General features: G+C 41.0%; 1 protein-coding gene across 2 annotated transcripts in view; it reads left to right on the top strand.

Annotated features, from left to right (window-relative positions):
- SLC4A3 (solute carrier family 4 member 3) overlaps positions 1-12,457 on the top strand; it is a 2,820,719-nt gene that overhangs the window by 2,462,795 nt on the left and 345,467 nt on the right. The gene's annotated exons all lie outside the window — the stretch shown is intronic.

Below are 12,457 nucleotides of genomic sequence, written 5' to 3' on the forward strand. Positions count from 1 at the left end.
ACGTGGGATCAAACAAGAATTTACAACATCACTGGCTACTCGTTTCAGTCATAGTCTAAGGTCTGGCTTTGTCCCAGATGAATGGAAAATGGCCACCATTATTCTCTTGCATACAGTGGTGTTTTCACTGACCCCAGGAACTAAAGACCTATTAGCCTGACTAGCATTATCTGCAAGGCCATGGAGTGAATCATTATGGACTTTATCAACAAAAATATAGGTAATCTCTAAACACTTGACCCTACTCAGTTTGGATTTGTCAAAGGTAAATCATGCCTGTTAAACTTGGTGGACTTCTTTGAGACAGTCACCAAAGCCCTGGATGAGGGGAAATCTGTGCATGCAGCCTACCTAGACTTAGCCAAGGCTTTTGACACTATCCCTCACTCAGGCATCATTGACAAACTCACCCAGCTAGGTATCAACCCTTATATCATTAGATGGGGCACTAACTGGTTCACTGATAGAACACATATAGTCAAAATAGGGGAATCCACCTCCAACAGCAGACCTGTAACCAGTGGTGTTCCACAGGGATCAGGCCTGGGACATGTACTGTTTGTAATATATTTCTCCAAAGTACAATCTAAAACTAAAGATCTGTGACTGATGAAGTTTGCCGATGACTGCAAACTAGGAGTGGCCATAGAATCTCCAAATGATGTCAACATCCTACAAGAGTGTCTTACACAAACAAATGATTGGTGCCAAAGTCATGGCCTTAAACTCAATGCAAAAAAAGGTATTATCATTCCTTTCAGTAAGTGCGATGTTCCTGCAAACTACCACATAAACAACACCCTGGCGGTGAGAGACCTGGGCACACATGTTGACAGTAACCTTACACTTTGATTGCCATGTCTGCACAGTGGTAAGAAGAGCATTCTATATTACTCATCTTATAAATAAGGGTGTTGCATCCAGAAAAAAGAAGTTATAACCTCTCTGTACTCTTCCCTCATCAGGCCAATAATTGAGTACAACACCCCTTTTGGTATGTACCTTCCCAAGCACATGCAAGATTGGGGAGACCACAAAGGTTTCTCACTAGGAAAATTCAATGTCTTCAGCATCTGTCTGATGTGGATCATCTGAAATCACTGTCGCTTTATTCTGTTTCACACAGGCTACTCAGAGGCAATCTATAGCCCTAGGGCCTATATAAGCCTAGCCAAATGGTACCCTTTCTTTTGCCACCCAAGAAAATTATTTTCCTGTGCCCCTGTCAAGCAGAGCCACAGAAGTGATCCCCGGGGTGAATTTCCTGTCTCCCGTCCAATCATCAAGATTTTTCTTGAAGAGTGCTAATGAGGAGCTTTCTTTGATATAGATAGGTAGTTTGTTTCAGAGTATGTGAGGTCTCTGGGACAGGAATCTATCCCTCCAGCATGTTCTGTTTATTGTGGTGACAAGGTTTAGGTCCCTAGAGCATGTAGCTTGGAGGGATTGGGATTTCTTTAAGTGGAGCATGTCCAACAGCTCTGGGTTTGACATAGCTTTGTATGTTAGGCAGAGATTACCTCTGAGTAGACGACATGCAACAGAGTAAAGCTGGTGTTTTTTGAGATGGTCTGCATAGGGCATCTGTTTGAGGCCAGTAATCCTATTTGGGAAGTATTTCTGTGGCCTTTCTAGTTGGCGTAGATGTCTTGTGAGGTACATACCAAAAGGGGCGTTGTACTCTATAACAGGTCTAATGAGTGATGAGTAGAGGGGAACAATGACCTCTTTTTTCCTGGATGAGAAACCTTTTGTGATGAGGTGTGCCACATAGAAGGATTTCCTGATTACTGTGGCGATGTGATTATCAAAGGAGAGACTACTGACCATCTGTGTCCCTTATCACACTTTTGCCGTTAAGTAGACTACCGCCTATGTGGTAGTTCATGGGTACAGAGTTTTTACCAAAAGGGATGATAATGCACTTTTTGGCATTGAGCTTGAGGCCATGGCTTTGACACCAGGCATCTGTCTCAGTGAGGCCCTTTTATAGGATGTCCACATAATTAGGAGTTTGATTATGACTCCTAGTTTTCAGTCATCTGTGAACTTTGTTAGCCAAAGACCTTCTGTGTTAACCTGTACTTCAGGGAAGTAGATACCAAACAAGGGAGGACCTAGGACTGAACCCTGTGGTACTCCACTTGTCACCGGTCTGAAGTTGGATTTAGAGTCTGCTACTTTCACAGTGTGGGTTCTGTCAGTGAGCCAGTTGGCAACCCATCTTGTGACATAGGGATTTATACCTAGTTTAGTGAGTATCTATAATTCCAGAGTGGGGGATGATGTCGAAAGCCTTGGTGAGATCTAGATAGGCTGTATGAACCACCTTACCCTCATCTATGGCTTTGGTGACCGCTTCAAAGAAATCTATTAGGTTTAGGAGACATAATCTGCCTTTTGCAAACCTGAACTGGGTAGGATCCAGAGTTTGGAGATTACCAATTTCATTGTTTATAAGTTCCATGATGATACGTTCCATAGTCTTGCAGACCAAGTTCGTCAGGCTAATGGGGCGGTAGTTGCCCGGGTCCATGGTGGCTCCCCCTTTGTGGACTGGGATAACCATTGCTGTATGCCATTCAGTGGGCACAAAGCCTGAAGTGAGGCTGTGATTGAACATGGTACTTAGGTGGAGTGCCAGTTCTTTCTGTAGTTCGTGTAGAATGCAGCCTGGGATGTTGTCAGGTCCCATGGATGCTGTGTTCTTGGCTTTGGAGAGTGTGTTTTTTACCTGTGCAGCTGTGATTACAGGTACTTTGTATTCTTCCGGTATACAGATGGGCCCTTTAGGGGATGAGAGAGGGGTAAAGTTAGCTCTGAACCTATCTGGCAGGATATTGGCAATATCAGTTGGTTCTGTATATTTAGTGCCATTGTGCTGTAACTCAGAGCAGATCTGAGTGTTGCCATTGAGATTCATGACATAGCTATAGAATGCTTTGTGGTTGTCTTTAGAATCAGTGGAGATTTTGTTTTCATAACTAGCTTTGGAGGATTTTATGAGTGATCTCAGCTTCTTACTGAGGCTGACTATGAAGTTTCTCCAATCATAGGATTTTACTCTTTTTTGCAACAGTTTCTTTCTTCTGTTGTAGAGTTTGTTTATGGCAGGTGAACACCAGATTGGCTTCCCTTTTTTTCAAGAATAGCATCTTGGTTCTGTTAGAGATAGCACAATCCATGCACTCGTGTAAGTGCTTATAAAGTGCATTTGTGTAGGATTCAGCAGTCGTACCTCTATTGTCCATCTGCATGGGTGTTATGAAGTTTGCCACTTCTGTCTTAAGAAGCATGAAGTTGGCTTTGGATCAATTTTTTACAGTGGTTTCCCTAATGGGGGGTGGGATGTGGATGTCTAGGGGGATTTTCTTGTGGTCCGATCTGACCAACAAGGAAGTGACCTCTGGTGTGGAACACCAGTTGCCCATGTTGATAATGACCAGGTCTAGGATATTGCTGCCCCTGGTGGGGGTGTGGATAGATCCAAGGCATTGGAATTTATGAATTTCAGAAAACGTATAAGCCTTGCATATAAGACAATCTCTGACCCTGCTTTATTGGAAATGCTGCATATCCGCAAGTCAAATGGTACACAGGTTACTCACTGTAAAGACCTTAACCTGGTATGTGACATTAATAGAACCTGTTGGAGAGACAGATTTGTCTCCCAGGGGTTACCACACCTTTCAAATGGACTCATTTCATGTCAAACAGAGCACCTCATTGGCCCTCTTCAAATGTATTCTGGACAATTGGATGGGTAACCATAAATTCATCCCATGGGTTCCATCTGTGTCCATCTTGGACAGGGGCAATTTGTGCTGATCATTGAAATAAGCGTAGAGCTTGACTAGGCTTGCAAGGGCCCTAGGGCCATTAGCCTAATAACTTCCTATGATCCTATGAATCCTCTTTAAACATTCCTCTTGTTACTCATCTGGTCAGTATTATTCAGATGAACATTTGTGGGTTCTGTTCAAGCAACTTTATTACACACAAACACATCAAAAATGAGGCTTAACTTAAACTTAAATAAACTTATAAAGAGATTGACTACCACACTCATACATGTTAACACTCTGGCTGTTCTCTCAAAATGGCAGTGCTGCCTGCACATGCTCAGTATTTCTATGCACATCCTACATCTGGAAATGCTTCTTAAAGGTACGTACACATGCTCTGATCTACATCTTCCTCTTTGAGAAATAGTCCATATACTAAATGACACTATTCAATGAGATGCAATTTACAGAAATGATCTTTTGACATGCAGTTGTACAGAACTAATTATCTGACATGCAATCATACAAAATAAAACACATATAAAACAATTATGTCCAGATTGCTGTGTATTTTACACTAGGTCTGGAAGTATGACCTGATCATGTAACATAAAAGTCAGAATTGGATCTGGCAATGGAGACTGTCTTCAAGGAATGTTCAACTTTGGGGACAACTGGGACAGCAGGAATGGAAACGGATACTGAGACATGTCCTTCTGTATGAACGTTGTCAGGGTTGCTCTGAGATCTAGAGTCTGTATCACAGTTACGATGCTGCAATATCGTTTTTGATGCAGGTAGAATATGTCTGCAGTTTCTCCTGTACTCTGCACCTCCAGATTCCACTAAGTAGGATCTCGGCTCGGTACACATAACTCTCACTTGACCAATTTGATCAAAGCCTTTTGCTATTTGCATCCCCACTGTCTCTTCTTTTAATAGACAAAGAAATCTTCTCGTTTTATTATAGCTGGACTTCTGAGAAGAATGCTTCTTAAAAAATCGGGCTTTGATTGCTCTGTTGTTTGTAGCATTAGTCACCAACAAATTAGAACTGATAGGCAAGGTTGTTCTGGTTTGCCTAGATAGAAATCTCTGAGCAGATGAGCCCAGTAGGTCGTCATGAGGTATATTTCCGAGATTAAGTAAATTCAGGAAGACATCAGTATTATCATGCTTTGACCTCTCTAGTAATTGCTTTGCACTCTGTACTGCACATTCGGCAAGGCTATTTGACTGTGGGTATTCAGGACTACTAGTAAGATGAACAAAGTTCCGGTCTTTTGCAAATGTCTGAAACAATTGACTGGCAAACTGAGAACCATTGTCAGACATAACTGTATGTGGACTACCATGGACTGAGAAGTGATGTTTAATCTCAGTAATAACAGCCCTGGACGTTAGGTTATGTAGCAAATCAATCTCAAACGACTTCAAATAAGAGTCTGCCAACACTAAGTAATGTTGACTGTTCCAGCCAAATATGTCAGTTGCTACTGTTGAACAAGGTAGTTCAGGAATTTGGCTTAGATGAAGTGGCTCTTTTTACAAATGCGGCTTAGTACTGTTGCACACTGAACAAGAAGAAAGCATTCTATCAATGCCTTTCAGTAGAGAAGGCCAAAATACTAGTCCTCTCGCCCTTCTTTTGGTAGACTCAGAACCTGGCTGGCCACGATGTAAAATCTAAATGTATTGACATTGTAAGGAAGAAGGAACAACAACAACTTTTGGACCTTTGAAAATGATACCATCTTCCATCAGCATCTCATCTCTGTATGGAAAATAAGATTGTACTTCTGGCGGTACACAGGATTGCTTTGACTGCCATCCTGCATTGATGAAGTGGTTGAGCTTTTGCAAAATTGGATCAGTCTTTGTGTGATCTCTTAGCTCATCATGTTTTGTGGTAAAAAAATTATGCACTTCCATGACATTAAAGTCAAAATTCACTGCATCAAGCTGTTCCACGGTATTTCTGGGCGATCTGGTAAGGTATCAGCCAGATAAAGAAGTTTACCTTTTGTATAGACCATTTTGAGATTATACTCTTGCAATTTGAGCATCATGTTTTGTAGTCTTGCTGGAGCTGAATGCATAGGCTTCTTTAAAGTAGTGACTAGAGGTGATGGTCAGTTTCTATCTGGATAGCTCGGCCGTACATATAATCATGGAACTTCAAACAGGGGAACACAATTGTCAAAAGGTCCTTATCAATTTCAGCATACTGCAACTCAGTTTGGGTAGGAGTTCTATATGTGTAGGCAACAGGTCTGCCCTCTTGAAGAATAACTGCACCAAGATCGAACTTTGAAGCATCACAGGAAAGAACTACTAGTTTGTGGACATCATAGTATCTCAATGTATGCGGATTAGTAATTTGCTGTTTTATGTTATCAAATGCTCTCTGGTGTTGTTCTAACCATGACCATGCAATATTCCTGTATGTCAGCTCTCTCAAAGGCACTGGCAATCCACCAAAGCTAGGGATAAACTTTTCCAAATAGTCAACCATACCAAGAAAACACTGTAAAGCTTGCACATTGTCTGGAGCTGGCATCTCAAGAATGGCTGCTTGTTTAGCATGATCTGGTCGTAAGCCTGTACTGGTAAATAAATGAACTACATAAGTAACTTCTGGTAGTCTGAATTTGCATTTCAGAGGATTGAGCTTTAAATTTGCTTCAAGCGCTCTGTCCAGAACTTTCCTGAGGTTTCTGTCATGCTCTGCTTCACCATTACCTCCAACTAGTAAATCATCAACTATTATTGCACACAGGTAGCCTGAAAACAAATCAGCTCCATTGCACACTGAAAGACTTCACTGGCAGAAATTATTCCAAAAGGCATCCTAAACAATCCGTATCTACCAAATGGGGTACTGAATGTAGTCAGTAGTGAAGGTTTGCAATCAAGTATTACTTGCCAGAATGAACTCTTTGCATCTAAGATAGAAAAAAACAGTGCCATTTGACATGAGAGCGGCAATCTCCTCGGCTGTACATATAGGATGGTGGGATCTCTTTAATGCCTTGCCTCTTGGGTCAATGCATATTCTGATTTCACCTGAATTTTTCTTATGAGCAGCTACCATGGAAGACACCCACTCAGTTGGTTCTGTAACTGGACAAATCACTCCTTGCTGCACCGTTTTGTCTAAATGGACCTTGACTTTGTCCTGCATAACTATTGGAACTCTTCTTACTGGTCTGACCACTGGACTGACTTCTGGGTCTACTTTTATGGAGTACACAACTGGAAATTTACCTAACTTTTTGTTGAAAACATCTGCATACTCTGAGAAAATAGCATCAGTAAAGCTAGAACTGAGACATGTACTTACATGATGGACTTCTTTGCCAAAAGAAAGCAGTGTCATTTTTAAACTGTTTCTGAGACCTAATAATGACTGCACAGGTCTTCTGACTACATAAAATTGCAAGCTGTAACTGTTCCCAGCTGAATAGCATGAAAGCACTACTAAGCCTTCGGTTCGAATCTCATCACCTCCATAAGCAGCAAGCTTCGCACAATTGGCCAACTTAAGTTTCACTTTAGCAAATGTTTCTGCTGACATTACATTACACTTTGATCCAGTGTCTACTTTGAACTCTGTGGGTTTACCATTGATCAAGACAATACAAAATACTTCAATCTTTGCCAACAAATCTACTGCATTAACCTTTTTACTGACCATTGATACACCATCTACATAGAAAGTAGGGTTGCAGCTTTCTACATGATCAACTTGCTTTTTGAGTGACCTTTCTTAATAACTGAATGAGGTTTGCTTGATTTACAAAACTTTTGACAATTGTTCCACTTTTATACACTTGTGGTATTGCTGACCAAATGCTAAGCACTTCTCTCTTTTAGACTCATGATTGGCACCACAATTATGACAGTTAAAAATAAGTCTTGGATTGGGTTTTGCTGACTCACCCTTACACTGCACTGAACATGCCATTTTTACGGAGTTAGTCTTGGAACTTGCTAGAAAGCTACGGGATCTTCCAGGAAAACCTGCAGGGCTGTAGCTGCCATGTGCTTAGGCCCGTTTCTGCTTGCCACGTGTTGCATGCTGTCTACATTTACTCTAGAGACTGCTGAAACCATGCTTTTATCACTTATAGGCATATTTATGTGTCTTTCTGTGAGCTCATGGATTTGATAAATCTCTGTGGCTTTTCTTAATGTTAAATCACTGTCATGAAGCAAAATCTTTCTCACTGCAGCACTATTAACACCACACACAAGCCTGTCCTTTATTAACTCATCTTTCAAGTCAGCAAATCTGCACATTTTGGCATTATTTCTCAAGTCAGTGATATAAGCTGCAAAAGTTTCACCTGGCATTTGGTCTCTTTTATAAAATAAGTGTCTCTCTAATGTAACATGTGTCTGGGGGTTGCACATTTCTCTAGATTTACATTTTAAGCACTCAGGGTCCTCCCTTGATTCAGCTGGTACCACAGTATGGACGGTTTCCCCCACTCCTGCATATACTTCTGGTGCATACACAAATGAATGTTCTCTTTCAATGGCTTCTGACCCAGCTATGTTAAGCAAAATGAATGCCCTTGTATGTACATCTTTGTCAGAAAAAGCTGCTTGTATGAAAATACATTCCTGGTCAAATATTCTCCAATTCTCTGCTTTATTATGATCAAACAGAAGTGGACCGGATCTGCAAATGCCTCTGCTATATCAACACACAGTAGTGAAGGTGCTTGAAATTATGTGTGAACATATACACATCAATATATATGCCAAAACTCTGTGCCAGTATTTGTAATCATGCCCAATAGCACAACAAACTCTTTGAAATAACTGCACTTTGCCAGATAAGTTTTCACAGCACATGAACTCTTTGAAATCACTGTATTTTATGAAACCACTCCTTGTCAGTGTAAGAAATACTTCATAATAACTGTACTTTGTGAATAAACTGTACACAATAGAATAAACTCAAGAGTAAGAAACAGTTTGAGATGAATGCACTTTGCAAATAAACTGTACACAGCAAAATAATCTTTCAAAATGGCTGTACTTTGCGGAATAACTCTGTAAGAAACACTTTGAAATGGTGGCTTGCTGCGAATAAATGTACACAGCACAACAAACTTTTCAAAATGACTGTACTTTGACTGCACTTTGCAATATTACTGTACTTTGCACACAGTACTCTTTTAAATAATTGCACCGTAATAAAGCACACATTCTGCAAGCACTTTGCATGCTTTGAGATACTTCAAACAACTCTAGTTATGCTTTGAATAGGTTCATAGGTTAGTTCTAGGCTAACTGCTCTTGCAAGCCATTTTAAGCCTAGCCAATTATCCCTTGTGAGACTCAAACCCTGTACCTTATGTTTGTAAGCCAAACGCCTTAACCATTAGGCCTTTTTAATCTCTTATCATGCTCATTATACTTTTCTTGAGCCCATTTTACTTTAAACATACTCATTATGCAAACCAAAGATAATTGTGAGCCCAATACGAATATCTCTGCTAGTTTTATCAAATATCTTGGTTTTGAACATTTTGTTTAATTAGTAATGCATTTTGTGCCTTTCATTTGATTGATAATACGTTTTGTGCATTATAAATGTGCTGGTTGATTTTCTTTGTCAAATAACTAATTTCTGCAGTTTTCTTTACCTTAAATTTGTTTCTGGCCATTTTTTGTTTGACTGAACTCTGTTTCACTCAACCAGCTCGATCATTCAACTTCAACTCCACACCTCATGCCTTGAAGAAGTTGCTCTCTTAATATGTTCATAGGTTAATAAGTATTTACTAGGCAAGTGACCACGAGGGCCTTTTTAAGCCTAGCCATGCATTCCAAATCTCTGACAAGTTCTGATACCCTTGATAAGTGTAAGCATGGGCCTGGGAGATGAACAATTTACAGATTACCTGTTTGCATTAGAGTTATAGGTGCCAAACCAGGGTTGAATTTCTGTTTTCCAATCCAGTTGTCCAAGTTGCATTTGAATTGGGTTAGGGAGGAACTCTGCTTCACATGGATAGGGAGCCTGTTCCATAGACGGGGTAGTATCTGGGATACATACCTATCTCTCCAGCAGGTCCTATTTATATCACAGGCAAGGTTTAAGTCTTTATAACTGGTAATTCTGGTACTGTTTGTTTTCTGGATATGCAGGAGGTCCATCAAAGTGGGGTCTGGCAATGCCCTGTATGCTAGGCATAGATCTCCCCTCAAAAGCCTGTAGGAGACAGAATACAGGGACAGGACCTTGAGGTTGTCTGCAAAGGACATATTACTTATGCCCTGTATTCTTTTAGTGAGGAACCTCTTTGGATGTTCCAGTTGTTGGATATGCCTGGTTAGGTGCATACAAAGGGGGCATTGTACCCAATGATAGGTCTGATGGATGCTGAATACAGTAGAACAATGATTTCCATGGATTTAGATGCCATACCTTTGTTTATAAGTTGCGCAACATAGAATGATTCCCTCACCACTGTAGTAGAATGATTCCCTCACCACTGTAGACACATGATGATCAAAGACTAGATTACTATCTATGTGTGTCCCTAAGTCCCTGACTACTGGGTCATCTCTAAGGGCTGTGTTGTCAGTATGATAGTTACCAGGGATGGTTGACTTCCCAAAGGATAGTAGTATACATTTATTGGCGTTTAGTTTTAGTCCATGACTCTGACACCAGTGTCAGTGTGAAATTCAGTGACAGCTCCTGCAATCATCTGCAAATTTAGACCACTGACATTGGCCTTGACTTCTGAGAAGTAAATGCCAAAAGGAGTAGTCCAAAGACTGATCCCTGAGGGACTCCACTTGTAACTGGCCACTTTGTAGAGGTGGCCTCCTCAATTCTAACTTCCTGGGTCCTGTCTGTGAGTCATTTGGCTATTCACTGGGTGACATACTGGTTTGTACCTAACGTCTTCAGTTTGTCAACAGTGCCCGTGTGGGGTATTGTGTCAAATACCTTGACCAGGTTAAGGTAGGCAGTGTGAACAATTTTGCCCTCATCCATTGCTTTGGTGACCTTCTCAAAGAAGTCCACCAGGTTGAGTAGGCATGATCTGCCCTTGATGAAACCAAACTGGGCTGGGTCCAGTGTCTGGAGGTTTACTATATCTCTGTTGATCATCTCCATGATAATTCTTTCCATGGCTTTACATATAAGACTACTGTGACTTATGGGTCTGTAGTTTCCAGGATCTGTAGATGGCCCACCTTTGTGTAGAGGGATGACTGTTGCCTTTCTCCATTCATGAGACACAAAGCCTGCTTGAAGGCTACAGTTAAATATTAATTCCAGAGGCCCTGATAGGTCATGTTTCATGCTATTGAGAAGGCATCCTGGGATACTGTCTAGACCCATTGATGCAGCGTTCTTGGTCTTAGAGAGAGCATTAAGGACATGTTCCTTAGTGAGAGTAGAGGTGGTTATATTTGATGATATTTCCTTTGGGAAGGTTGAGGAGGGAGAAAGGAGTAAAGATGGAGCTGAATTTATCAGCCAGGAGGTTTGCTATATCTTCTGGCTCAGTATAGGTGGCTCCATTTATAATGAGCTCTGCACACAAGTTTGTATTGCCTTTGAGGTTGCGGACATAGGTAAAAATCCTTTGTGATTGTCCTTGGCTTGGGAGGTCAAACACACCTCAAATTTAGCTTTGGTAGACTTTATTTGTCCTCTGAGTTGTTTGTTTAGTTTGATGAGAGTGCTTTTATCCTGCTGGGTGCCTCATCTCCTAATTTTTGCCATGATTTTCTTCCTTCTGTTATACAGCCTACTGATGTAGTGATTCCACCAGGATGGCTTGTTTTTTGAGTTAGTTCTGTACGCCTTCCTGATGGGTACAGCTGCCTCTCTGCTGCTATTAACATGCTTGTACGGGGTTTCTGTGAACAGTTCTGCATAGGTAGAAGTGTTCTGAGGGTTTATAGGGGCTTGAAATTTTGCCAGGTTTTCACTTAATAGCAGGGGGTTAGCCTTAGAATAGTTCCTGAATATTCCTGGTTTAGCTGGGGATCCAGGACTTAGTTTTACTTCAAATGAAACCATTTTGTGGTCTGACCTTACCAGGGAAGGCATTAAGGTAGGGGGTGTGAGGCACTCTCCCATATTAGTGAGGACCAGAGCCAGTATGGTTGCACCCCTGGTTAGTGTATTGACTATCTGGTTCAGGGAGTTTGTGTTTACAAAGTCTAGAAATCTGTGCATGTATGTTTGTCGTATAGGATTTAGGGATGTAGGGCTTAGAGGTAGAGGCTCCATGAGATGTAGCTCTATGTGCTGATGTGGGTATTGTTTTGAAAGAGTGCATTTGGGGCTGCTGAAGATATTTCTTATGTGTACTTTATCTAGGAGGACTAGAGGTTTATGAAGGTTACATGTAAGTGCCTCAGTATATGTGAGTCTGGGTCCCCTTCAAAACATCTAAAACCCATAAAATCTAATTTCATAACACTGAGACCAGAACATCTAAAACCCATAACACTGAATTTCATAACATCTAACACTACAAATCACATGAAAATAACATCCCCTCCACATATAATGACACTAAACTTAGATTTTTTGAAGTAGACCCATGAGTCTATATGTCTGCCTTGAATTGTGTGTGATGGGTGCAGCGTGCATACTACTGACAACTTTTTGTGAGAGCTTTGCC

This window comes from Protopterus annectens, chromosome 6.part0 (assembly GCF_019279795.1).
Source record: "Protopterus annectens isolate FY-2018-M chromosome 6.part0, PAN1.0, whole genome shotgun sequence".
Taxonomy (NCBI): domain Eukaryota; kingdom Metazoa; phylum Chordata; order Ceratodontiformes; family Protopteridae; genus Protopterus; species Protopterus annectens.